Genomic DNA, 26,081 nt, shown 5'->3' with positions numbered 1-26,081 from the left:
TATTTTTTGCTCAATCACACTGCTGGAGATTTCTCTATGGGAAGTAGTGTCTGAAGGGAGAGAGGACCAACAGTTTTAAGTGTCCCAAAGTGGTTAAAGAAAATAAGGGCAAGACTTGATTTGAAAGCTACAATGTTCTTGATAACATTTTTAAGAGCTGGTACATAGTCCATCCCAAAGGAAATCAGTCCTGAATATTCATTGGAAGGACTGATGTTGAAGCTGAAACTCCAATACTTTGGCCACCTGATGCAAAGAACTGACTCAATGGAAAAGACCCTGATGCTGGGAAAGATTGAAGGCGGGAGGAGAAGGGGACGACAGAGGATGAGATGGTTAGATGGCATCACCGACTCACTGGACATGAGGTTGAGTAAACTCCAGGAGTTGGCGATGGACAGGGAGGCCTGGTGTGCTGCAGTCCATGGGGTCGCAAAGAGTCAGACACGACTGAGCGACCGAACTGAACTGACACAGAGTTTTTGAGTGAGGAAAATGTCCTGCCAAGGGTGATATGAGGAATACATGGAAGCAAACACTCAAGTTATTCTTCCAAGAAGGATGGTGGAAGGTGAGAAAGATGTACTGAGATGGTAGAGATGGTAGCTGGGTTGAAAGAAGCCTGCTTCAGGACGGGAGTATGAAGGCTGAGGGAGAGACTGAAGATGAAAGCAGGAGGCCATAGATGGAACAGAATTCCAGCCAAAGGGTGAAAGAGGTTGTCCTCTCCTCTGGTGGAGAGGTTATCCCTGAAGATAGGAGAAGCTGGGCAGAAACACCAAGTCAATTAAAGCAGAGAGACTTTGAGATGGAGGGAAAGACAGAGACAGGATTACATCCCTGAGAGCAAGGATGAAGATTGGGAACAAAAAGGGAATATACACATTGTTACTCTTAAACTCCTCAGACTTAAGACATGAGAAAAGGCTTTTATGAGTACACAGCTGCTACTATATGGAATCTCTTTTATTCTGAGACATCTAAAACAAAGCTTGTTGACCTGGGTGGAGGAAAGAGCTTGATAATTCTGCTAGCATTAGGTTCTGAAACTATGGAAGTCTGAAGCAAAAGGTGAGTTTAAAGCCACTAATAGATTAAAATCAATTATTCTGTACCAGACACTATACAGAAAGCTTGCCATACAGAGCTAAGAGGGTGACCTTGGGAGAGCACAGAATCCAGTGGAAAGACTAAGGTTTAAACAGTTGTCACCTGTGCTGAGTGCCCTAGAAGAGGCAAGCAAGAGGAATAAACACAGCGGAGGCAGAGGAGAACGTAATATTACGTCATTTCCGGGCCCTACCACATAGTAGGATCTGCATTGCTATGCGGTGTCAGTTGAATTAACGAATTCTGCCCGAGGAAATGGAGAAGAACATGGCAATCCACTCCATTATTCTTGCCTGGAGAATCCCAGGGACAGAGGAGCCTGCTGGGCTGCTGTCCCTGGGGTCGCACAGAGTCAGACACGACTGAAGCGACTTAGCAGCAGCAGCAGCAGCCCAAGGAAATGTGTTAAAGAGGAAAGAACCTGTGGCTTAGACCTTGAAGGATGCACAGCATCTATCGAGTCTGGTTGGGTCAGACTTTCGGGGCCCAACCTACAGCTAACTTAAGCTTTTTCCCTCCTTGGCCCTGATTGAAGGGACACCAAGACTTGCTAGAACGAGTGGATGAGCTAGCCGCCCAGATGTAGGGATGCAGGAAAACAGGCTGTGTTTCAGCTCCCCCTGTCGGCAATGGCTATAAGGCTCTGGGCAGGCCACCACTGGTAAGAAACACCAAGTTCCATTTATTATTTAATTATAATTCTCTGAATTGGCAATGTATGCCTTTTACTCACTTTCTTAATGTTTTTTTTTTCTTCTTATCAACTTGATACCTTGGGATATTAAAAATATTCTTGCTGGGGCTTCCCTGGTGGTCCAGTGGCTAGGACTCTATGCTCCAATGGGGCCTGGGTTCAATCCCTGATGACCGAACTAGATCCCACAGGCTACAGTTAAGACCTTGCGCAGCTAAATAAATAAATTAAATATACTTTTTAATATTCATGCTTTGCTCATTATTAGCATTACCTTTGATAATTGGTTATTCGTGGAGTCTTTTTGTATATACACAGAAATTTAAATTTTCATGTATTCAAATATCCCTTGACATTCTTATTTTGAGGTTTACCTTTTCAATTAACAAGACAGTCCAAATTCCTATGTTGTACATGTAGTTTTTCAAATTTGTCTGTATTTACCTCTTTAATTCATCTGGGATGTATTTTTATATATGATATAGAATTAAATACACCTTGAGGGCATCTCTGGTGGTCTAGTAGTTAAGAATCTGCCTCCCAATGCAGGGGACATGTGTCTGATCCCTGGTCTAGGAAGATGCCACATTCTGTGGAATAGCTAAGCCCATGTGCACCTCAACTACTGAAGCTTGCATGCCCTTAGGCTGGTTAGCATTTTTATGATACAATATTCTTAAATTTTCATCCCAATCCTAAAGAAAGGCAGTGCCAAAGAATGTTCAAACTACCGCACAATTGTACTCATCTCACATGCTAGCAAAGTAATGCTCAAAAATTCTCCAAGCCAGGCTTCAACAGTATGTAAACCAAGAACTTCCAGATGTTCTAACTGAATTTAGAAAAGGCAGAGGAACTAGAGATCAAATTGCCAACATCCATTGGATCATAGGGAGAAGGCAATGGCAACCCACTCCAGTACTCTTGCCTGGAAAATCCATGGACAGAGGAACCTGGTAGGCTACAGTCCATGGGGTCGTGAAGAGTCGGATACAACTGAGCGACTTCACTTTCACTTTTCACTTTCATGCATTGGAGAAGGAAATGGCAACCCACTCCAGTATTCTCGCCTGGAGAATCCTGGGGACAGAGGAGCCTGGTGGGCTGCCATCTATGGGGTCGCACAGAGTCGGACATGACTAAAGCAACTTAGCAGCAGCAGCAGCATTGGATCATAGAAAAAGCAAGAGAGTTCCAGAAAAAAACATCTACTTCTACTTTATTGACTACACCAAAGCCTTTGACTGTGTGGGTCACAACAAACTGTGGAAAATTCTTAAAGAAATGGGAATACCAGACCACCTGACCTGCCTCCTGAGAAACCTTGCAGGTCAAGAAGCAAAAGTTAGGACCAGACATAGAACAACAGACTGGTTCCAAACTGGGAAAGGAGTACGTCAAGGCTGTATATTCTTACCCTGCTTATTTAACTTGTATGCAGAGTACATTATACAAAATGCCAGGCTGGAAGAAGCATAAGCTGGAATCAAGATTTCCAGGAGAAAGATCAATAACCTCGGATATGCAGATGACACCACCCTTATACTAGAAAACAAAGACGAACTAAAGAGCCTCTTGATGAAACTGAAAGAGGGGAGTGAAAAAGTTGGCTTAAAACTCAACATTCAGAAAACTAAGATCATGATATCTGGTCCCATCACTTCATGGCAAATGGAGGAACAATGGAAACAGTGAGAGGCTTTATTTTCTTGGGCTCCAAAATCACTGCAGATGGTGACTGGAGCCATGAAATTAAAAGATGTTTGCTCCTTGGAAGAAAAGCTATGACCAACCTAGTTCAGTTCAGTTCAGTTTAGTTGCTCAGTCGTGTCCGACTCTTTGCAACCCCATGAATCGCAGCACACCAGGCCTCCCTGTCCATCACCAACTCCCGGAGTCTACCCAAACCCATGTCCATCGAGCCAGTGATGCCATCCAGCCATCTCATCCTCTGTCGGTCCCTTCTCCTCCTGTTCCCAATCTTTCCCAGCATTAGGGTCTTTTCCAATGAGTCAACTCTTCCCATAAGATGGCCATAGTATTGGAGTTTCAGCTTCAACATCAGTCATTCTAATGAACACCCAGGACTGATCTCCTTTAGGATGGACTGGTTGGATCTTCTTGCAATCCAAGGGACTCTAACCTAGACAGCATATTAAAAAGCAGAGACATTACTTTGCCAACAAAGGTCCATCTAGTCAAACTGTGGTTTCTCCAGTAGTCATGTATGGATGTGAGCTGCTGCTGCTGCTGCTGCTAAGTCACTTCAGTCATGTCCCACTATGTGCAACCCCATAGATGGCAGCCCACCAGGCTCCTCTGTCCCTGGGATTCTCCAAGCAAGAATACTGAAGTGGGTTGCCATTTCCTTCTCCAATGCATGTATGCGTGCTAAGTTGCTTCCATCGTATCTGAATCTGTGCGACCCCATAGACAGCAGCCCACCAGGCTCCTCTGTCCACAGGATTCTCTAGGCAAGAATACTGGTATGAGTTGCCATTTCCTACTTCATGGATGTGAGAGTTGGACCATAAAGAAAACTGAACACTGAAGAATTGATGCTTTTGAACTGTGGTGTTGGAGAAGATTCTTGAGAGTCCCTTAGACTGCAAGGAGATCCAACCATTCCATTCTAAAGGAAATCAGTCCTGAATATTCATTGGAAAGACTGATGCTGAAGCTGTAGCTCCAATACTTTGGCCACAAGATGCAAAGAACTGACTCATTGGAAAAGACCCTGATGCTGGGAAAGATTGAGGGCAAAAGGAGAAGAGAACGACAGAGGATGAGATGGTTGGATGGTATCATCGACTCAATGGACATGAGTTTGAGCAAGCTCCAGGAATTGATGATGACATGGAAGCCTGGTGTGCTGCAATTCATGGGGTCACAAATAGTTGGACATGACTGAGTGACTGAATTGAACTATTCTTAAATTAAGGTATGTTCACTGACTGTGCAATGTATACTATTGAACAGTCTACACTACCCCATAGTGTAAGCATAATTTTTATATGCATTTGAATACCAAAAATTTAATGCACTCACTTTATTGCAATATTCACTTTATTGCAGTGGTGTGGAATCTAAACCACACTATTTCTGATGTCTGCTTGCATTATAGCTTCCTTTATGTTGATTCATTGTGTTTCTCATTTTATGACTCTTAAGTACTCTAAATTTTTCACTATCGTAAATGAGTTATTTTTGTATCAAATGAGAAGGGAAAAGTCATTAATAATTTTGTAGATAGCTCCTATATCCAGCCACCTTAACATATCCTCTTAATGACTGTAACAATTTTACAAGAGTTGCTTGGATTTTCAAACATAAAATAGATCACAAGCTCAAAGATACAGCTTTATTTCTTCTTGCCAAATGCTTACAGCAATTACCTTATTTTCTTATATTTTTGTATTCACTAAAACCTCTCTGAACATCAATAATAAAAGGAATGGCATCCAAGCTAAATCATTCCCAATTTTAATTAAAACAGTTTTTTTCCATTTAAAATAATGCTTGCTACCAGTTTTTAGTAATTGGTATTATTATCTTATCCTTTACCATATTCAATAATTTTACTGGGTTTCCATTTTTTGAGTTGCTATTAGGAATTACTGCTTAATTCCATCAAATGCCTTCTCAGCACTTCCTATTATGACTATAAAGGTTTTCTCCTCCAGTTTGTTGATATAATGGATGATGTTTACATGTTTCCTTGATGTTGAACTTCAGTTGACTAGATAACAACTCTGTCTCATGATGCCATCTTATTCTTTTGATACATTGCTGGACTCTGTTGATCGATATTTTGAACATTTGCTTTTATATTCATGAGTGCAATTTTATATTCATTCAAGAGTGCAATTGTTTTATAGTTATGTTGACTAGCTCAATAGCACAGAAGAAACCTGAAATGTGATTTAAGGACTACTATCGGAAAACTCATCTGGAACCTCTGAGCTCAAACCTGCATTTTTATCTAACTTTTTAAATAACAGATAATTGCATTGTTTTCTGATCTAATGATTTTCAAACTTTGGTATGAATACAAATCACCTAGGAAATTTGGTGGAGGCAAAAAAAAAAAAAAGAAAAAAAAGCAAACACAGGCTCAGACCCTGACAGACTTCAGCAAGTTTGGGTTTCTGTTGTTGTTCAGTTACGAAGTCACGTCTGATTCCTTCAGACCCCATGAACTGCAGCATGCAAGACTTCCCTGTCCTTCACTATCTCCCAGAGTTTGCTCAAACTCATGTCCATTGAGTCAGTGATGCCATCCAACCATCTCATTCTCTGTTACCTCCTTCTTCTCCTGCCCTCAACCTTTCCGATCATCAGGGTCTTTTCTAATGAGTTGGCTCTTCACATCAGGTGACCGAAGTGTTGGGGCTTCAGCTTCAGCGTCAGTCCTTCCAGTGAATATTCAGGGTTGATTTCCTTTAATATTGACTGGTTGGATCTCCCTGCAGTCCAAGGGACTCTCAAGAGTCTTCTCCAGGACCATAGTTCAAAAGCATCTATTCTTTCGCACTCAGCCTTCTTTACGGTCCAACTCTCATATCTATACATGACTACTGGAAAAACCATCACTTTGACTATATGGACTGCTTGTTATCTTTTCAGGGGATTCTGAAATATACCAAAATCTGAGAATTACTTTTCCTAACTGTTCCAAAAGTTCTCAATTCATTTCAGGAAGACAAAAAATTTAATGCCAAATTTTCATAAACCTAGAGGTTTTTTATCTTTTCAATTAGCCAATGAGGTTTATTGAGGCTTGATTATTGCTAATTGAAAACTTTTTATCTTTTTAAGGCAGAAATCAGATTATGCCAATCTCCTGCTTAAAACTTGAACTGTTTTCCACTGCATGGGATTAAAAGTCAAATTCTATACTCTGGCTTATATGCCCTGATGTATTTCGCATGCCAACATATTCCTTTGATATCTTCTGCTCTCTGAGTCCCAGCTTTTCTGTCCTCAATCCCAATAAACTCAGTCTACTTTGTGGTCTCTGTCACTCCCTCCTCCTGAAACATTCCTTCCTCCAGATGCTGATGTGCTCACCTCTTCTTGACAGTCCAGGAGCAGCCTCAGGACAAGCAAGTCTTTCCCTGTTGCTGTTCAGTCGATCAGCTATGTCCAACTCTTGGCCACCCCATGTACTGCATGCAGCATTCCAGGCTTTCCTGACCTTTATTATCCCTGGGAGTTTGCTCAAACTAATATCCATGAGGCAGTGATGCCACCCATACATTTCATCCCCTGTTTCTCTCTTCTCCTTCTGCCTTCAATCTTTATCAGCATCAAGAATTTCTCCAACAAGTAAGATCTTTGCATCAAGTGGCCAAGACATTGGAGCTTCAGCTTCAGCATCAGTCCTTCCAATGAATATTCAAGGTTGATTTCCTTTAAGATTGACTGGTAGACAAAGTGACTGAAGAACTATGGATAGATGTTTGTAACATTATAGAGGAGGCAGTGACCAAAACCATCCCAAAGAAAAACAAATGCAAGTCTTTCTCTGCCTAGAGTCTTAAAAGAGGTCCTTTTCACTACACTACCTGATATCATATCTTCCCATTTGTTGACATTCTCTTTCCTTTTCCTTCTCTCTCCCTCTCTCCTAAAATGTGACCTATATATCAGCAAGAAGCTCATCCATCCTATTTACCACTAAATTTTCAACCCTTAGAATAACAGTTGACACAATGAGTCAATTTATTTATTCCCTTATTTGTCTGTAGGCTTCAGGAAGATACAATTCTTTCTGGTTCATATCTGTAGCCTCAGAGCCTACTACAGCACAGATGCTCAGGAAACATTTGCTGAATGAGCAAATGAATGCTTGTTGATTTTTGCTCAGCTCCAAAAGGATTTGTAACAAAGGGTGGTTGATTGTAAAATACTGCTTGTAAAGCTTACAGACAACATAAAGACTTTCTAAGAAACAGGAGGAAGAAGGTCTGTCTAGAAAGGTCCAGCTGCACGTGTTCATCACAGTTCCTTTTCCCAAAGGTGTGACTACCCTTAGAACCATAATTGAATTATAAATCTCATACCAAAATAAGCTAACAATGATTGTCTGGTACAGACTCTGCCTTCAGGCTGGTTCACCATTATCCTCACTCTATAGGTAATTTTTTTTTTTTTTTTTTTTTTGCTATTAGTAACAAAAGAAAAGAGGGATCTTTGAATTAAAAAGGGGGAAATGAAGTAAAATATTAAGTCCAGCTAGAGTAATTTCAGCATACTCTTGAGAAAGATAAAAGAAATTTGAAAACTACTAGCAGGCCTTGGAAGTATACTCCTGTGTGTTTTGTAGTGAGAAATGCACAAGAAGAACTGACAGTATCTGGTCAAAACACTCTGCTATGTGTATGAGCATTCTTGAGTGTGTCCTGGGAAGGTTTCATCAGGGGATACAGTGCAGAGTGGGGCAGGAGGTGGGGAAGCAGAGTCAAGGAGAAAGGAGGATGATGATTCTAATTAATGAAACCGCACTAAACACTGCAGATTGGCTAAGAGATTGGATCTCAAGTGCTCTCATCACCAAAAATGGCAACAATAGGAGATGATATATTAATTATCAAGTGTAGTAATCATTTCAATGTGTATATGTATATCAAATCATCACCACTTTAAATATATACATTTAATATTTTTAACTGAAGTGTAGTTAATTTAAAATGTGTTAGTTTCAAGTGTACAACAAAATGATCCCATTATACATATATATATTCTTTTTTACATTCTATTATATGATAGGTTATTAAAGACACTGAGTATCGTTTCCTGTGCTATACAGTAGGTCCTCATTATTTATCTATTTTATAAATAGTAGGATGTATATGTTAATCCACGTTTTTATTTAAAACAAGAAAAGGAGAAGGATGGAGGAAGCCGGCCTTTATATTCATGGATACCAGTCAGGAATAAATGCCACACTGAGTGAAAAGAATCTTGTTGTTTAGTTGCTAAGTCACGTCCAGCTCTTTTGAGACCCCACTGACTGTAGCCCACTAGGCTCCTCAGTCCATGGGATTTCCCAGGCAAGAATACTGAGGTGGGTTGCCATTTCCTTCTCCAGGGGATCTTCCTAACCCAGGGATCAAACCTGTGTCTCCTGCCTTGGCAGGTGAATTCTTTTTCATGAGACACTAAAGAAGTCTATGAAAAGAAGGAGCTGCCGTCTGTCTCTACCCTGAGCTTTGCAGATATCAGATGAAGAAGATCAGAAATAATCACTGATTCCACCGAGACCAAACAGCTAAGGATGGAGAGGAAATAGGCAGAGTACAGGCCTGTCTTCCAGCCACCTCTGCCACTGGCTGCCTGAGAGGCTTTGGTCAGGGCCCTTCCCAACGCTACTCATCATATAAAGGGGAGGAGGAGACTGGTGGAGGGAAACAGGAGGGAAGGAACTAGTTGCTTCCAAGCCAGACTCTCAAGTCAAATATTTGCAGTATTGCCTCAATGAGGGAATTCAGGAAGAAGGGTGTTCAAAAGGATCCATTCTTCAGAAAATGCTAGTAATTCGCCTCCTGAAAAGCAGCCTTTCTAACATGAAGAAAAAAATTCAGGCTCACAGCCTTCATAATTCTTCAGGGAGGAAACTTCATCATACTGTTTCTACTCCTAATTAATTTAAGCATCTGTCTGTTGTCTTCAGAAAACCATCCTCTGGGAAAATGGGGGGAAGTTGATATTTTTTAGCATAATTTCCACTCCCCCCACCAAAACCACATAAAATGTCTTAGCAGTGAAGAAGAGTGGGCCATGTTCTTCAACAACTCATTCAGACTAGTGGCCCATCGGGGACAGAAGTCAGGGGACAGTAAGAGGGAGAGAAGGGGAGGGAGGCTCAGAGCTGGAACTCTGTGGACCACAGTCATGCACAAAAGCCAACGCCTTGGTGCTTTTCAAGCAGAGGAATGATGGTAGGAGGGTAAATTCAGATCCAGAATTCTCTAAGGAATTCAACCTCCAGGCCACGGACCAGCGGTGCCATTAGATTAGAAATAGAGTGCACAATAAAAGGAATTCACTTGAATCATCCCAAAATCACCCCCTGCCCTCCTTGGTGTGTGGAAAAATTGTCTTCTGTGAAACTGGTCTCTGGTGCCAAAAAAGTGGAGGACCACTGCTCGAAGGCACCCTCTCCAATGCACCTGAACACTGATGAGCTGACCCAGGAGTTCCTTCACCCCACCCTGGGCTTAGTCAAGGTTTCTCTTCCAGATGCCACTTTCAAGAAGGAGGATGGAGTGGGTGTGGGAACCCCCCTCTGCCAAGTTGGCAGGAAAGGTAAGAGACTCAGTGCTCCATAAGTGTGTGTCAGGGGCGAGGGGGTACAGGGAAGATTTCTGCTCATGCTCTGACCTTTCCCACAGCTGAATTTCTCTCATATAGCTTTTAGCCTTTCATGTGCAGGAAGGCTTTCTTGACCTCGGCACTGTTGACATACTGGGTCAGATGGCTCTTTTTTGTGAGCACCATTGGATGCATTGTAGGGTGTTTAGCAGCATCCTTGGCCTCTACCCACTAAGATGCCAGGAACACTCCCCCCCTCCTAGTTATGACCACCACAAAGGTCTTCAGACAGTCCGGATCCCGTAGGTGAGAACCATAGCTGGAGACCATGTCACATTGGCCTCTCCGGGTGTGACATTGGATCCCTAGGATACAAGCCAGGTGACCTCTTTGCTGAGCCCCCAGCCTTAAAAACCTAGCTTGAAGTCTCAGATCTGCCACTAAGCCTACATGCCATCATTTGATTACAAGTATAAAAGGAGAGTGCATAATCTCAAAATGTTTTCATATCATGTCTAGATTCTATTCCAATGCACCAATCACTAGCAATCAAGAAGTACAAAGAAGCGCATGTTTAGACTTTATGATAATTGACATGAGATTGAGAACTGCAAGGGTTATGACCAACCAACAACCTTGTATAATTATCTGCCACCTCTGTCAGTAAACAGCTGCGTGAGCTTGGACAAGTTGTTTAGCATCTCTAGTCCTCAGTGCTCTCATTTTTGAAGATAAGTATTTAAGAACCAGGCCTCTCAGGTGGCACGGTGGTAAACAATCCACCTGCCAATCCAGTAGACTAAAGAGTTCGGTTCAGTCCAGTTTATTCGCTCAGCTACGTCTGACTCTTTGTGACCCCATAGACTGCAGCACACCAGGCCTGCCTGTCCATCACCAACTTCCAGAATTTACTCAACCTCATGTCCATTGAGTCGATGATGCCATCCAACCATCTCATCTTCTGTTGTCCCCTTCTCCTCCTGCCCTCAATCTCTCCCAGCATTAGGGTCTTTTCAAACAAGTCAGTTCCTTGCATCAGGTGGCCAAAGTACCCACTTCAGCATCAGTCCTTCCAATGAACATACAGGACTGATTTCCTTTAGATGGATTGGTTGGATCTCCTTGCAGTCCAAGGGCCTCTCAAGAGTCTTCTCCAACACCACAGTTCAAAACCATCAATTCTTCAGTGCTCAGCTTTCTTTATAGTCCAACTCTCACATCCATACATGACTACTGGAAAAACCATAGATTTGACTAGACAGACCTTTGTTGGGAAAGTAATGTCTCTGCTTTTTAATATGCTGTCTAGGTTGGTCATAACTTTTCTTCCAAGGAGCAAGTGTCTTTTAATTTCATGGCTGCAATCACCATCTGCAGTGATTTTGGAGCCCAAAAAAATAAAGTCTGTCACTGTTTCCATTGTTTCCCCATCTATTTGCCATAAAGTGATGGGACCAGATGTCATGATCCTAGTTTTCTGAATGTTGAGCTTCAAGCCAACTTCTTCACTCTCCTCTTTCATTTTCATCAAGTGGCTCTTTAGTTCTTCTTTAGTTTCTGCCATAAGGGTGGTGTCATCTGCATATCTGAGGTTATTGATATTTCTCCCTGGCAAACTTGATTCCAGCATGTGCTTCATCCAGCCCACCATTTCTCATGATGTACTCTGCATATAAGTAAATATGGTGACAATATACAGCTTTGACGTACTCTTTTCCCGATTTTGAACCAGTCTGTTGTTCTATGTCCAGTTCTAACTGTTGCTTCCTGACCTGCATACAGATTTCTCAAGAGGCAGGTCAGGTGGTCTGGTATTCCCATTTCTTTAAGAATTTTCCACAGTTTGTTGTGATCCACACAGTTGCTTTAGCATAGTCAATAAAGCAGAAGTGGATGTTTTCTGGAATTCTCTTGCTTTTCTGATGATCCAATGGATTTTGGCAATTTGATCTCTAGTTCCTCACCTTTTTCTAAATCCAGCTTGAATATCTGGAAGGTCACAGTTCACATACTGTTGAAGCCTTGCTTGGAGAATTTTGAGCATTACTTTGCTAGCGTGTGAGATGAGTGCAGTTGTGCAGTAGTTTGAACATTCTTTGGCATTGCCTTTCTTTGGGATTGGAATGAAAACTGACCTTTTCCAGTCCTATGGCCACTGCTGAGTTTTTCAAATTTGCGGGCATATTGAGTGCAACACTTTCACAGCATCATCCTTGAGGATTTGAAATAGCTCAACTGGAATTCCGTCACCTACACTAGCTTTGTTCATAGGGATGCTTCCTAAAGCCCACTTGACTTCACATTCCAGGATGTCTGGCTCTAGATGAGTGATCACACCATCATGATTAACTGGGTCGTGAAGATCTTTTTTGTATAGTTCTTCTGTGTATTCTGGCCACCTCTTCTTAATATCTTCTGCTTCTGTTAGGTCCATACCATTTCTATCCTTTATTGTACCCACCTTTGCATGAAATTTTCCCTTGGTATCTCTAATTTTCTTGAAGAGAGCTCTAGTCTTTCCCTTCTCTTGTTTTCTTCTATTTCTTTGCATTGATCACTGAGGAAGGCTTACTTATCTCTCCTTGCTGTTCTTTGAAATTCTGCATTCAAATGGGTATATCTTTCCTTTTCTCTTTTGCCTTTTGTTTCTCTTATTTTCACAGCTATTTGTAAGGCCTCCTCAGGCAACCATTATGCCTTTTTACATTTCTTTTTCTTGGAGATGGTCATGATCACTACCTCTTATACAATGTCACAAACCTCCATCCCTAATTCTTCAGGCACTCTATCAGATCTAATCCCTTGAATCTATTTCTCACTTCTACCATATAATCATAAGGGATTTGATTTAGGTCCTACCTGAATGTTCTAGTGGTTTTCCCTTCTTTCTTCAATTTACGTCTGAATTTGGCAATAAACAGTCCATGATCTGAGCCACAGTCAGCCCCTGGTCTTGTTTTTACTGACTGTATAGAGCTTCTCCATCTTTAGCTGCAAAGAATGTAATCAATCTGATTTTGGTATTGACCATCTGGTGATGTCCATATGTAAAGTCATCTGGAATGGACTGGAATCATCTGGAGTCGTCTGGGGACTGGAATGCAAAAGTAGGAAGTCAAGAATTACCTGGAGTAACAGGCAAGTTTAGCCTTGGAGTACAGAATGAAGCACAGCAAAGGCTAATAGAGTTTTACCAAGAGAACACACTGGTCATAGCAAACACCCTCTTCCAACAACACAAGAGATGACTCTACACATGGACGTCACCAGATGGTCAATACTGAAATCAGACTAAAGAGATACATGTTCAATTCCTGGGTTGCAAAGAGCCCCTGGAGAAGGAAATGGCAACCCACTCCAGTAATCTTACCTGGAAAGTTCCATGAACAGAGGAGCCTGGTAGGCTACAATCCACGGGGACAAAGAGTCAGACACAGCTGAGCGACTGAGCACATTTAAGAACCATACCTCAAAGGTTCCATAGTCTGGGATCCAAGTCATAGTCAGGCTGCACTGCAATCTTAATGGATCCTACATGGAAATCCTTCAGTCTGAGCCTTGGCTGAAGCCCCAAGACAGGGAATGCCGAGTCATCCCAACATACACAGTGAATTAGAAGACTCTTGACTAACTCCCCAAGTCTGGCCTCTCCCTACAGTTGGATAATGGATGAGAGGAAAAGCTGGACCAGTTTTTCATTCTTATAAATAATGTTGCAGTGAAAACTCTTGTAAATCTTTCATAATTTACATATGTAAATGTTTCCTTAGGGTAAACACTGAGAGACTGGATTGCTGAATTAAAAGTGTCCCCATATTTTCAGTGTAAGTAGAAGCTTGTGAAATTGCTCTTCAAAATTCAATTTCTTCACCCACCAACAATAAATGAGAGGATTGCTTTCCTGTGTCATTTCTAATATTTAGTAATACCAATATTTTAGATTTTTCCAATATGTTTCTTAAATGTTATCCAATTTTTGTTCTAATTTGCATGTTCTTAATGACGAGTGGACTTCCCAGGTGGTGCAATGGTGAAGAATCCACCTGCCAATGCAGGAAATGCAAGAGATGCAGTTTCGATTCCTGGGTCAAGAAGATCCCCTGGGAAAGGAAACAGCAATCCGCTCCAATATTCTTGCCTGGAAAATTCCATAGACAAAAGAATCCTGGCAGGTTATAGTCCATGGAGTGACAAAGAGCCAGACATGACTGAGTGACTGAGCACACACACAGCATGACTAGTGACCTTGAGTATCATTCATGTTTGGTGTCTAGCAGAGTCATTATATGAAATACACACAAGTAAGTATTTTTGTAAGATTTTCCAAATACAATAGCAAAGTTTACTAGATGATGTGCCAGGACGTATACTAGGTACTTTATACACATTTCTTCGTTAATTCCCTCAGTTGTTCTCTAAAATAATTATTTTCCTTCCCATTTGATAAAAAAAGAAATGGAAGCCTTGTAAGATTAAGTACATTCCTCAAAGTCACAAGGATAATAAGACAATACAAATTCTAACCCAGGCCTGACTCCAGAAATTGTATCCCCTTCTACCTGGTCACCCCCCAAATCTTGGGTGAGCACCTACTCTGGACAAGAGCTGCAGGGGGCCTAAGGTTACTAATGCTGTGTCTGGTCCAGGAATAACAGAGGATTGGACATACTTTGATAGAAGTATAGAGAATCAGCAAACGGTGAGCTTTACAACTTGGAGCTCACCAAAGGCTTTCTCCCCACTGTACATTCGGTACTCGTTGCAAATGTTTAGGAAGAGAGGGCAGGGCCTATTTGAACACTGTCCACCCATATCTTACAGAAGTCGAGTTTCAGAGAGGTTGTGAGTTCCCTAAGAGCTCCAGCTTACAAGAGGAGGGCCTAAGGTAGCAAAGACACCTGGAGCATCTGAGAGGGGGTTCCTGGAGGCTGAGCAAATGAGGAAGGCCCTGGAAGAAGAGGACTTCACAGGGGCCTAGAACATGGGGTGGTTTCTGGGGTGAGAGGGACCACAAAGAGTCAATTTGATCCTCCAAGTGTCAACTCCAAAGGGACAGAAGTATCAGTGTTTTTCTGGAGCTCAGGTTGACATGTGTGTTTTGCTCTCCTTGGGGTGAGAGTTGTTGTCGCTCTCCTTCCTCCATCATTAAAGTCTCTGGACTCCTAACTAATTAAAAGCTTGCTCTCAGGACGCTTCATCTGAAGTCCATTTGTAGACACTGGATGGACCTAGACAGCGTCAAAACGGAGTGAAGTAAGTCAGACAGAAAAATGAGTATCGTATATTAGCGCATATGTGTGGAATCTAGAAAAATGGTACAAATAAACGTATCTGCAAAGCAGAAATAGAGACACAGACATGGAGAACAAGCGTATGATCACCAAGGAGGGAGGAAGAGGGGTAAGATGAACCGGGAGATTGGGATTAACATAAACACACTGTTAACACTCTGTATAAAATAGAGAACTAACGAGAACCTACTCTAATAGCTCAGGGAACCCTGCTCTATGTTCCGTGGTGACCTCAACGGAAAGGAAATCCAAAAGCGAGGAGATAAATGGATATGTAAAGTTGATTCACTTTGCTCTCCAGTAGAAACATGCTGTAAAGCCAACTATCCTCCAATAAAAGTTAATTTTTAAAAAAAATTTTTAATTAAAAAAATGAAAAGGCTGGCCTTTGGGCTCCAGGAGAGAGCAGGAGACCTGAAGTGTGCTGCATGGCCTCTGGTCCCACACAGCTTTGCATTTCCTCCTGTGATGGGACCAGTTGGAGTCTAATGGTCTGCTCCACACTGGCCAGTTCTCCCACGTCTAACTTCTCTGGGCTTGCTGCTTGTGTAGTGTGTGTTAGTCGCTCAGTCATGTCTGACTCTTTGTAACCCCATGGACTGAAGCCCACCAGGCTCCTAGGTCCATGGTATTCGCCAGGCAAGAATACTGAAGGGGGTAGCCATTCCCTTCTGCAGGGGATCTTCCTGACCCAGTGATCAAACCAGGGTCTCCTGCATTGCAGGCAGACTCATTAACTTCTGAGCCACCAGAGAAGCCCAACTTCTTTGGGAGTAGAGATCAAATCTTACTCTTCTCCTTGTCCCATCCTGCCCTGTCTCCACGTACAAGGCCTCACACAGCTGCTACCAAGTCACAGCACTTCACAGTTTACAAAATCACTCTGTTGCCAGGAGTTGGTGTTCTTTATCTGAAACCTGGGCCTTTTACAATGTGAGGGGGGTCCTCTATTCAAAAAATAATACAAAATATTAAGTCAAAATGAAGTGAAAATGAATAATGAAAGTTATATGAAATGAAGTTGTTATATTAAATGAAATAGATGATTCCAAGATGCAAATTTTAGAAAATGGACAAATATAAATATCAGAAAACCTAGAAAATAATGTAGTTTTCTTATCTCTAAGCATCAGCCTGATACACTTCTACAATCTTTTGTTCTACATTTTGTGGCTTTGATCATCCTTTCATGTGACAGCAACTGGCTGTGCCTAATTATATAAAGACAATGAAAAATTAATTTGATTTTTTTCTCCAGCCTGATTGATTAAAATTTCTTTTTCATTAGTAGTGGCTGGAATGCCCGAAACATGTGATTTATGCACAGAGTTACTGATGGTAATATTGTTTCAGGGTCCTACTTTACAAATACAGGTATTCTGAGAATTTCCATTTCACATGATTCCCATCAAATAACAAAACTATAGTTAATTTATAATTATATATACATAGCTCCCCAGGTAGCACTACTGGTAAAGAAGCTGCCTGCCAATGCAGGAGATACAAGAGACACAGGTCCAATACCTGGGTTGGGAAGATCCTCCAGAGGAGGACATGGCAACCCACTCCACTATTCTTGGCTGGAGAATCCCATGGACAGAGGAGCCTAGTGGGCTAAAGTCTACTGGGTCACAAACAGTCTGAAATGACTAAGTGGCTACCAGTCTGTAAAATGGAAACATTAATGTCAATCTCAGGAGGTCACGTGGCAGATAAAGCATCAGGTAAGTGCCAAGCACACAGCTGGTGTGCCAGCACTGTGCAGCAGATGCACAACTGAAAAAATTGGTTGAGGATGGAGACAGCTGGAAGGCAGGTCTCAGCTTTCTGTGTGAACCGTCTCTTAGGGGTCTTCAACTCGGAAACATGCTATGATTCAAAATCCCCATAGAAGTAAACCAGGGAAGGATTTAAAGAAATAGCTACATACGATTTTTCACAGGCTAATCTGTGGCTCCATGTGGGTCAAAGAAGATTAAGGGTTCCTTGAAAGTCAAAGGCTGATTACTTCAAAACCCATCCCAGGAGTCAAGCAGGAGGCAGCACGGCTCAATATTTTGTGCACAAGCCAGAACTTTTCAGATAAGCATTTCAGAGGAAGCTAACATAAGGTGAAAGGTTTTTGGAAAGTTGTGACTTTTAAAACAAATCTGCTGCTGCAGAGAGCTGAGCTCGGCTCACAGTCTTCACACCCACTGGCCCCCTTCCTGAGCCTGTGGCCAGGTCCCAGCCCTGGTTCCGGGGGCCCTCTTCAGTGCTTGAAAACAATTACCCCTGTAGCCTCCGGGGGCTGGGGGAACTCAGAAAGGGTTGTCCAGGAAGCCGATCCCCTCCGGATGTCTTAACTTCCCTTCCCAGCCCCTCCTCCAAGCTCTGCTAAAGATGAGGAGACCAGGAGGCGTCTGTACTTAATGGGGAACAAATTAAGTGACAGCTTAAATCTTGTAACAGGTTAGGCAGGGGGGTGAGGTGAGTGCTGCCTCTTCAAGAAGGTGATCCATCTCCTCTGTCCCTGGGGAGAAGGGCAGATTGGCAGAGAGAGATGATGAGCGTGGAATCAGGAGAGAAGGAACCAGCCAGACACACATCACTCAGTGCTGTCCTGCTGGCTGACCAAGCACATGGCTTCGAAAGGTGCTTTCCTAGAGCTTGAAGTACCTGCCAGAAGCAGGATTCCAACAAAGAGGTATGGATCGTCTGGGAGTGCTTTCCCCCACTGGACAGTCTTTACTCCTTGCAGCATTTCCCATGTGCCTACTGCATGCTTGAGCTCCCCTGGTGGCTTACCGGGAAAGAATCCTCCTACCAATGCAGGAGATGCAGGGTCAATCCCTGGGTCAGGAAGATCCCCTGGAGAAGGAAATGGCAACCCACTCCAGTGTTCTTGCCTGGGAAATCCCATGGATGGAGGAGTTTGGTGGGCTACAGTCCATGGGGTTCCAAAAGAGTCAGACATGACTTGGGAGACTTAACCAACAACAGCCATATGCTTTCTGTGTGTCAGATATGTTCTTTATCTCATTTAACACTCACTGCACCACCACCCCCCGCCCCAATAAAATAAGTGTTATTACAGGGAAGAAACTGAGGCTCAAAGAGGTTATGGTGGTTCGCCCAGGGTCACACGGAGCCCAAATCACAGCTGGGTAAGAATCTGTGATAAAGCCAATCTTTGCTGAGTCTTGAGCATATGCATACAGACTTGCTCAGGATGACCTTGAACCCTCAGAGGGTAAAAGAGCCAGCAGTCAGGGCTCTGGAGAAGGAATCAAAGCAAAGGCTTCCAGGAAAACTGATCAGGGCCAGCAGGCTGATGAACTTGTGCTGTCCAGAATCAGCAAACAGATGTAGAGCTCAGCAACAGGTGTGGAGTTCACAACAGCCACTTCTGAACTGACTCACTGAGAGTTTCTTTAAGCCCACCACCCAGGGCACTTCCCTGGTGGTTCAGTGGTAAAGAATCCACCTCCCAGTGCAGGAGATACAGGTTCGATCCCTGGTCAGGGAACCAAGATCCCACATGGCTTGGGACAACGAAGATCCTGCAAGCCACAGCTAAGCATTGGTGCAGCCAAATGAATAAACACTTTAAAAAATAAAACTAAACCCACCACCAAGGTTCCTTGTCAACCTTGAGTCTTTGTCTTTATGAGCCCCAGCCTTTGGTCTGGGAGCCTCTTCACAAGGGCTGCTCCCCAGAGACACCCCTCTCTCTAAGAAACCCCAAGCTTACTGCAGCATTCTCCAACGGCCTCCATCCCTGGCTGACTAGTTTCTCCCTGCCCTGCCTGGAGGTAAATTCAGTTTAATTCTCACAGGTTTCAAAGTTTTTGGTTTGTTTTCTTTTTTTTAATTGGTTTGTTTTCCTTGAACTACTGCTTCCCTCATAGCTCAGTTGGTAAAGAATCTGCCTGCAATGCAGGAGACCTAGGTTCAATTCCTGGGTCAGGATGATCCCCTGGAGAAGGAAATTGCAACCCACTCCAGTATTCTTGCCTGGAGACTTCCATGGGCAGAGGAGCCTGGCAGGCTACAGTCCATAGGATCACAAAAGTCAGACACAACTTAGCGACTAAACCATCAACCACCACCACTGCCTAATTAAACTTTCCTCTCCAGGCTTAATCCCCTTCAATCTAACCTACACATCACTGATGGATGAAATTCATCAAAGTTTAACTTTGATCATGTCAGTCCCTACCCTGAATCCTGCCATAGGGGTTCCCCTTTGAATAAAGTCAAATCTCTTATTCCAATATTTCCATCACTCTGTGGGGCTTCCCCGGTGGCTCGGTAGTAAAGAATCCGCCTGCAGTGCAGGAGATGTGGGAGAAGTGAATCCGATCCTTGGGCCTGGAAGCTCCCCTGGAGAAGGAAATGGCAACCCACTCCAGTATTCTTGCCTGGGAAATCTTATGGACAGAGGAGCCTGGTGGGCTACAGTTCATGGGGTTGCAAAGAGTCGGACACGACTGAGCAAGCACGCACACACACACATCACTCTCTACTCAAGCCAAACGGAGACACCTCGGGCTTCCTGATCAGAACGTGTCTCGGTGCTGTTGGGAACACCGGTCCACACCTCACCCTCACAGCCTCAGACCTGGATGAGAATAGACAGGCTTTTCTGGAGGAAAGTTTCCACTATGAGTCCCATGATGGCAGGTTCAAGGACCTTCTCGGGAATCAAAGAACAAGGCAGCTATCCATGCAGAAACCCAGGTTTACCTCTGGGAAATCAGGACACACTGGTCAGGGCAAACAACTGTGCATATTCTGAGTCCAGGAGCATTTTTGCTCTCTGACCTCTGTTCCCTACATCTGCACCTTCTTCCATACAAACCCTGACAACAAAAGTGGCTCAACTCTAGGGGTGAGAGCCAGTAGGCTGATGTGGCAGAATCCCACTGGTAAGACAGTAGCTGTTGAAAGGGGAATAAAGCCCTCTGGGGTGGACAGAGGAGAGGTGAGACTGGGGTGGAAAATGTGCCTGGTGGCTTGGACAGGGTAGGGGCATCCAGGTCGGGTCACCAGCTCAGGACAATAGCAGGAAGTTATCTTTGACTGAACATCAGACAAAGAAACAAATGAACCCTGAACAAATGAAGAAATGTCTGGCACCCAGAAGCCGCCCCACGGTTGTTCGTATAAATAAATAAACGAGTGCGGCACATCTGGGCCTGGCACCATCTGCACAGTGAGAAGTCTTGGCTGTGCTCCTTCCAAGGGCTCTGCCAGCACCGATGTTCTATTTTTTCCCTTTATTTTTTTTTTCCCCTCTTGGATATGAAATGGAAATAAGGCCTGGGAAGGTGGGTCCCTTTTCACAGTTGAGGGCACAGATTCCAAAGTCAGCTTCGCAAGAGACTTTCTTTTAGCGAGTGAAAATGAAGCGAGAAATGAAGGTGATCGGTGTTTGTGCATCACGTGTTGCTCTATTTGCTTTAAACACAGACAATATTTAGTAGCACGTGCAGCTTCTATATCCTCCTGATATTTCTGGAGCTGAGAATCGCTGGCAGCCTAACGTAGAAACTTGGTCCAAATTGGTTTCTCGTGTAAGATAGGCAATAAAAAGCAGGCTGGGTTGGGGGGGGGGCACACCTGAAGGCCAGTGGCCCTTCTCCCCAGTCCTGATCCATCTATAAATGTATAATTGCCATCCTGGATGCCAGAAAAGGCAAAGGGGTGTCAAGAATAGTTTGAACCAAAGAAGTGACAGTGTTACATGCTGGCTGGAGCCAAATCAAGCAGCAATAATGACCGTAGTTCGGTTGGGTTTCTACTTATTACTATACAGGCTGTTAATTGGAATCAAAGAAGGAAAATTGCTGGAAGAGGGAAGTAGAGAGATGTGATTACTCTAGGAAATGGGGGAAGAAGTGAAATGAACAACAATCAGGCTAAAATTACTACCAGGAAAGAACGGAAAAGAAATGCAAATGTTTTAGGCAGGGATTCACAGGAAGCCTATTGGCACCTTCTCCTTTGGATTTCTTCTAAGGGTTTGGCCCAGAATGAAACCAATTAAATGACGCTAGCAAAGGCCTTGCATGTTTCCTACAAGAGAGGAGCTTGGCAGGGCTTCAAAGTTGACTATACCCCCTACCCTACAAGAAATTATTCCAAGACAAGTGCATAAAGCCAGACGCCCACAAGAGCCTCAGTCTCCTGCCCAATCACTGTCAAATCCATAAATGGAAGAGATTCTGGAATTTCCCCAAGTCAATTAATAATTAAATTTGTCAGAACCAATAACCCATGACTTAAACCAGAAGCCAGCATTTTCAGTAAAGGGCCAAATAATAAATATTTTAAGGCCATGCAATTTTTGTCTCCACCACTCAGCTCTGCCATCCTACTGTTGAAAGTAGCCAAGACAATACATCAGTGAATTTGTGCAGCTGTGTTCCAATAAAACTTTATTTACACAAACAGGCAGCAAGCCATATTTGGTCCACAGTCTATCGTTTACCACCACCCTGAATTCAGTGACCATAACAAATCCTATGTGACAGCACTGGCCATTTAGATGGCACCCTGGTTTGCTTCTTCACTGGCTGGAATCTGTGAGGAGGCAGAGTAGGGATGGCTAGACTCATTCGACAGACAAGGGGTTGGGGGTTCACAGAAAACAGGCACAGTGTACAAGGTCACATAGTTGATAGGTGGCAAACCTGAGATGTTACCTCCCTATATGCCTTGGGCCCCTAAAATCTGGTCCAGCTACAAACCAGCCTCTGCCTTCCAAGCACCTCTGGCTGAGCAGTGCATCTGCACAAGCGCTGCATCTATCCTGGCCTGCTCTTTCTCATGAAACCTCATCTCTTTCCATCCATCACTGCCCCAGTGAGCTCTAACAGCATCAGATGTCAGCAGGACACATTCCTGCTAAAAGCCCTTCCATATCTCCCCATGACCCACAGGCTAAGTAAGACCTCCATGGCTCAGGCCACAGGAGCCCTCCTGGCCCTGGCGTCTGCCCATCTCTCCATCCTCACTCCTCACAGTGTAACTCAGTCATGTCTGGCTCTTTGCAACCCCATGGACTGTTAGCCCACCAGGCTCCTCTGTCCATGAAATTTTCCAGGTAAGAATACTGGAGCAGGTTGCCATTTCTTCCTCCCAGGGCATCTTCCCAATTCAGTGACTGGACTGGCTTCTCTTATGTCTCTTGCATTAGCAGGCAGATTTTTTATCACTAGCGCCACCTGGGAAGCTGTCAGCTGTCCCTGAGATCTCCTAAACCTCAGCAATTTCAAACAGCATGCTGCTACTGCTAAGTCACTTCAGTCGTGTCCGACTCTGTGCGACCCCATAGACGGCAGCCCACCAGGCTCCCCCGTCCCTGGGGTTCTCCAGGCAAGAACAGTGGAGTGGGTTGCCATTTCCTTCTCCAATGCGTGAAAGTGAAAAGTGAAAGTGAAGTCGCTCAGCGGTGTCCGACTCCCAGCGACCCCGTGGACTGCAGCCCACCAGGCTCCTCCGTCCATGGGATTTTCCAGGCAAGAGTACTGCAGTGGGGTGCCATTGCCTTCTCCACAAAAGCATGATGTGACCTCAAGTCGTCACCCTGTGGTAGGCCTCTGTGTTTTGTACATAACCGATTCTGAAGCATGAAAGCCCACCCTCCTCCTTCTATCCCTTATCCTGGGGTATCTTTGCTAAGGAGACCATGGTGGTATACAGGACTTAAAAATTCCCCAAGAGTTAGAAAACCTAGGTTTTGAGTCCAGTTCTGCTGGGTAGACTTCTGGTTCTCTACCGGCCAGCCAGGCCTTTGGCACTCAGCTCAGGTTCTCCCCACCAAGAGGATGCCCTTGAGTCCACCCCACACTGGGCTGCCAGGGCTCTGTTCACACCTCTGTGATGATAAAAATCTCCCCCAGTGTAAAGGCTCCCTCTGCCCACAGCCTGAGAACATGATGCACCTGGGCAGAGATCCTCTTGTTAACCCTTCTATTCCCACACACCTCTGAGTGCCTGGTATGGAGTAGATGAACAGTAAAAGGTGATTGGCCAGGTGGATAAATGAGAGAATCAGTGAACAAAGTTCATGGATGAGGAAACTGAGCAATTCTCGCTCAGACTTTCTCTTAAAGTGTTAGGATGAACAAAGAGGGAAAAAATTTAACTTTCCTTTGCTACTACACAAAATTAAGACAGCTCCCTAGTTGGGTTTCTGGTTATTTAGACTCTGGATGACAAAATTAGCATTCTGTGAGGCTACCTGTAATATGCTGATACTGCAGGATTCGCAGGTAAGAGGGGGGAGAAAAAGGTCTTTGCATGGTTGAGTTCCCCACATCACTGAAGCATCGGTGACAGCTGACTTGATAATAAACTCCAAGCTCAGAACCCCCACAGTCCAATTATTTCAGCTATCTTCAAGCCAATTGATGTTACACATACAGAAGAATGAACAGCAAAACTGTATTAATGAGGTTTTCTACAAAACAGAGAAATAAATGCAATCTGCAGCAAAACATACTAACAAGGGGCTCAGTGGAGTATGGAATTAAGATTTCACCAAATAACTAAAAAGACAGAGTTTATACTTAGGGCAGCCAGGGAGATTGTGGAGAAAAAGTTACCCTCTGAGTTGAATGGGCTTCCCAGGTGGTGCTAGTGGTAAAGAACCCCCTTGCCAATGCAGGAGACACAAAAGACTTGGGTTCCATCCCTGGGTGGGGAAGATTCCTTGGAGGAGGGCATGGCAACCCACTCCAGTATTCTTGCGTGGAGAATCCCATGGACAGAGGAGCCTAGAGGGCTTCAGCCCATAGGGTCACAAAGACTCAGAGACAACTGAAGTGACCTAGCATGGATGACTTAGAACCCCAGATCTTATGTATTGACTTAGATAATACACTTAGATAATTCACATAATTTCTGTGAATTCAGAAATTCACATTACTTACCTAAAATTCAATTTCTTCATCCGAACAATGAGGTTGATGATATAGGCCTGCCTCCCTCACAGAGTTGTTGTGAGATTTTAATGAGATGACCTCATTTTTCAAAACTGTAAATAACTATAAAGAAGTACAAGGTTATTCTATCATCCAGGCTTCTATTTAATCCAGCAATTATTTTCACCAAAGGACAGCAGGATGCTTCCCATAAGAGATAAATGTGACCCATGTTTTGCTTTCAACATTTACCCTTCTATTGGAAAGAAAACAAAAATACACTGGCTAGCACCAAAACATAATTGGGGAAAAGCTATTGCACAACAATGAAATGTCACATGCTAATAGGAGCTCCCCTAGAGATGATGTATCGAGATCAGATTTCAAAGGAAAGAGCCCTTTCTGCCCAATTAGCAAAGATGGATCAATTTCTAAACGTGATCTTCTCCCCAAATAAATATCAAAATTTCAATCAAGTATTTTCCAACTTACCCGGGGCATTCCAATTAGATGAATCAATCCAGGGGACATTAATTGACACCAGCATTGGACCAGGCCCTGCACTGGGAGCTGAAAATACAACAGGACCAGATCATGAGTTCACAGTCTAAGGGGAAACAGAGGGGTAAATAAAGGATTCTAGAACAGCACAGGAGGAAGGAACGGTGAAGGTGGAACAGAATGCTGAGGAGGCATCGAGAAGGGGACCATTCTCTGCATATTTGCAGGCATTTCCCCACTCTTCTGTAACATGAGTGGGAAGCGGCCTGGACTGCAATTCACTCTGTCATCTGAGAGCATGGAAAAGTGCTTCTCATGCCCCCACTCAAAAATGCCTTTCCCAGCATCTGACAACAGCCAGAAACCCACATGTAGTGGGTTTCAGATAAAGATATTCCTGTTTCTAGTTTTTTCTTCCAAATCCCTGCTACTCTGGGCTAGGAAAGAGAGAAGAAAAGTTTCAAAATCGTTTCACACAAATTCTCTCAGTTAATCCTCATCGCATGATGATCGTTTGGGTTCTATTAATCCACTTACAAAGGAGGGCACAGAAGCTCAGGAAAGTTAAGTGACTTTTCCAGGGTGGCACAGCCAGCAAACCCTGGATCCTCCACTCCAAAACTGAGTCTTCTCAAATGCTATGTTCAAGAATCCAGACCTTTTCAGCATGGCAAGAGCCGTCTAGAGTGGTTTCTAGGATCCCAGCCTCTGTAACCTGGCAACTGAGGCTGAGGTCCCGAGGACATGGAGGTTCTGATGAAGAGGAAGAGAAAGGAGTTCTTGGGGTCTGAGATGACAACATCCTGGGAGAGAGTTAGGGCAGAGTCAGAGAACAGGCATGGACCACTGGAGAGTTCCCAGCAGGGCTTATCACGGCCTCTCAGGGTGACATTCCCAGCACGAAGTGGACAACCACTGAGCAGTAGTGCTTTATTATCACTGCCCTGAAATCGTACCCACTCATCAGAATCTTCAGGGATACCTAGATCTCCCTGTTGTGATTATTCTTACCCACACCACAGTTGTGTCTGCTGAGTCCCCATCTTACAATAAGGAACCTCAGGTCAGAGGAATGGTCTTGGTTGCTAAGCCTGAAAATGACAATTCCAGAGAATTCTCAAAATTTGGGTTTCAGCTTTACCTCCACTTTCCTAAAGGACTTTGTGCATATGTTTAGCCTTACCTATGAAATGAGGATTATCCTCATTAAATTACTTTCAACACGAAGCAGAAAATAATAGATTAATATTACTTTAG

General features: G+C 43.6%; 1 long non-coding RNA gene across 1 annotated transcript in view; it reads right to left on the bottom strand.

Moving 5' to 3' along the window:
• Window positions 1–24,927, bottom strand: part of LOC110123128 (uncharacterized) — a 47,530-nt gene extending 22,603 nt beyond the window's left edge. The window contains exons 1-2 of the long non-coding RNA XR_002309439.2: window positions 24,816–24,927; window positions 24,333–24,446 (exon numbers count right to left, since the gene is read on the bottom strand). This is a non-coding gene — a long non-coding RNA (uncharacterized lncRNA). The remainder of the gene's footprint in view (window positions 1–24,332; window positions 24,447–24,815) is intronic.
• Between the last annotated feature and the right edge of the window lie 1,154 nt (window positions 24,928–26,081).

This window comes from Odocoileus virginianus, chromosome 2, assembly GCF_023699985.2.
Source record: "Odocoileus virginianus isolate 20LAN1187 ecotype Illinois chromosome 2, Ovbor_1.2, whole genome shotgun sequence".
NCBI classification, from domain to species: domain Eukaryota; kingdom Metazoa; phylum Chordata; class Mammalia; order Artiodactyla; family Cervidae; genus Odocoileus; species Odocoileus virginianus.
Note: the sequence above shows the minus strand (reverse complement) of the source record. Positions and strands in the feature narration are given on the sequence as shown.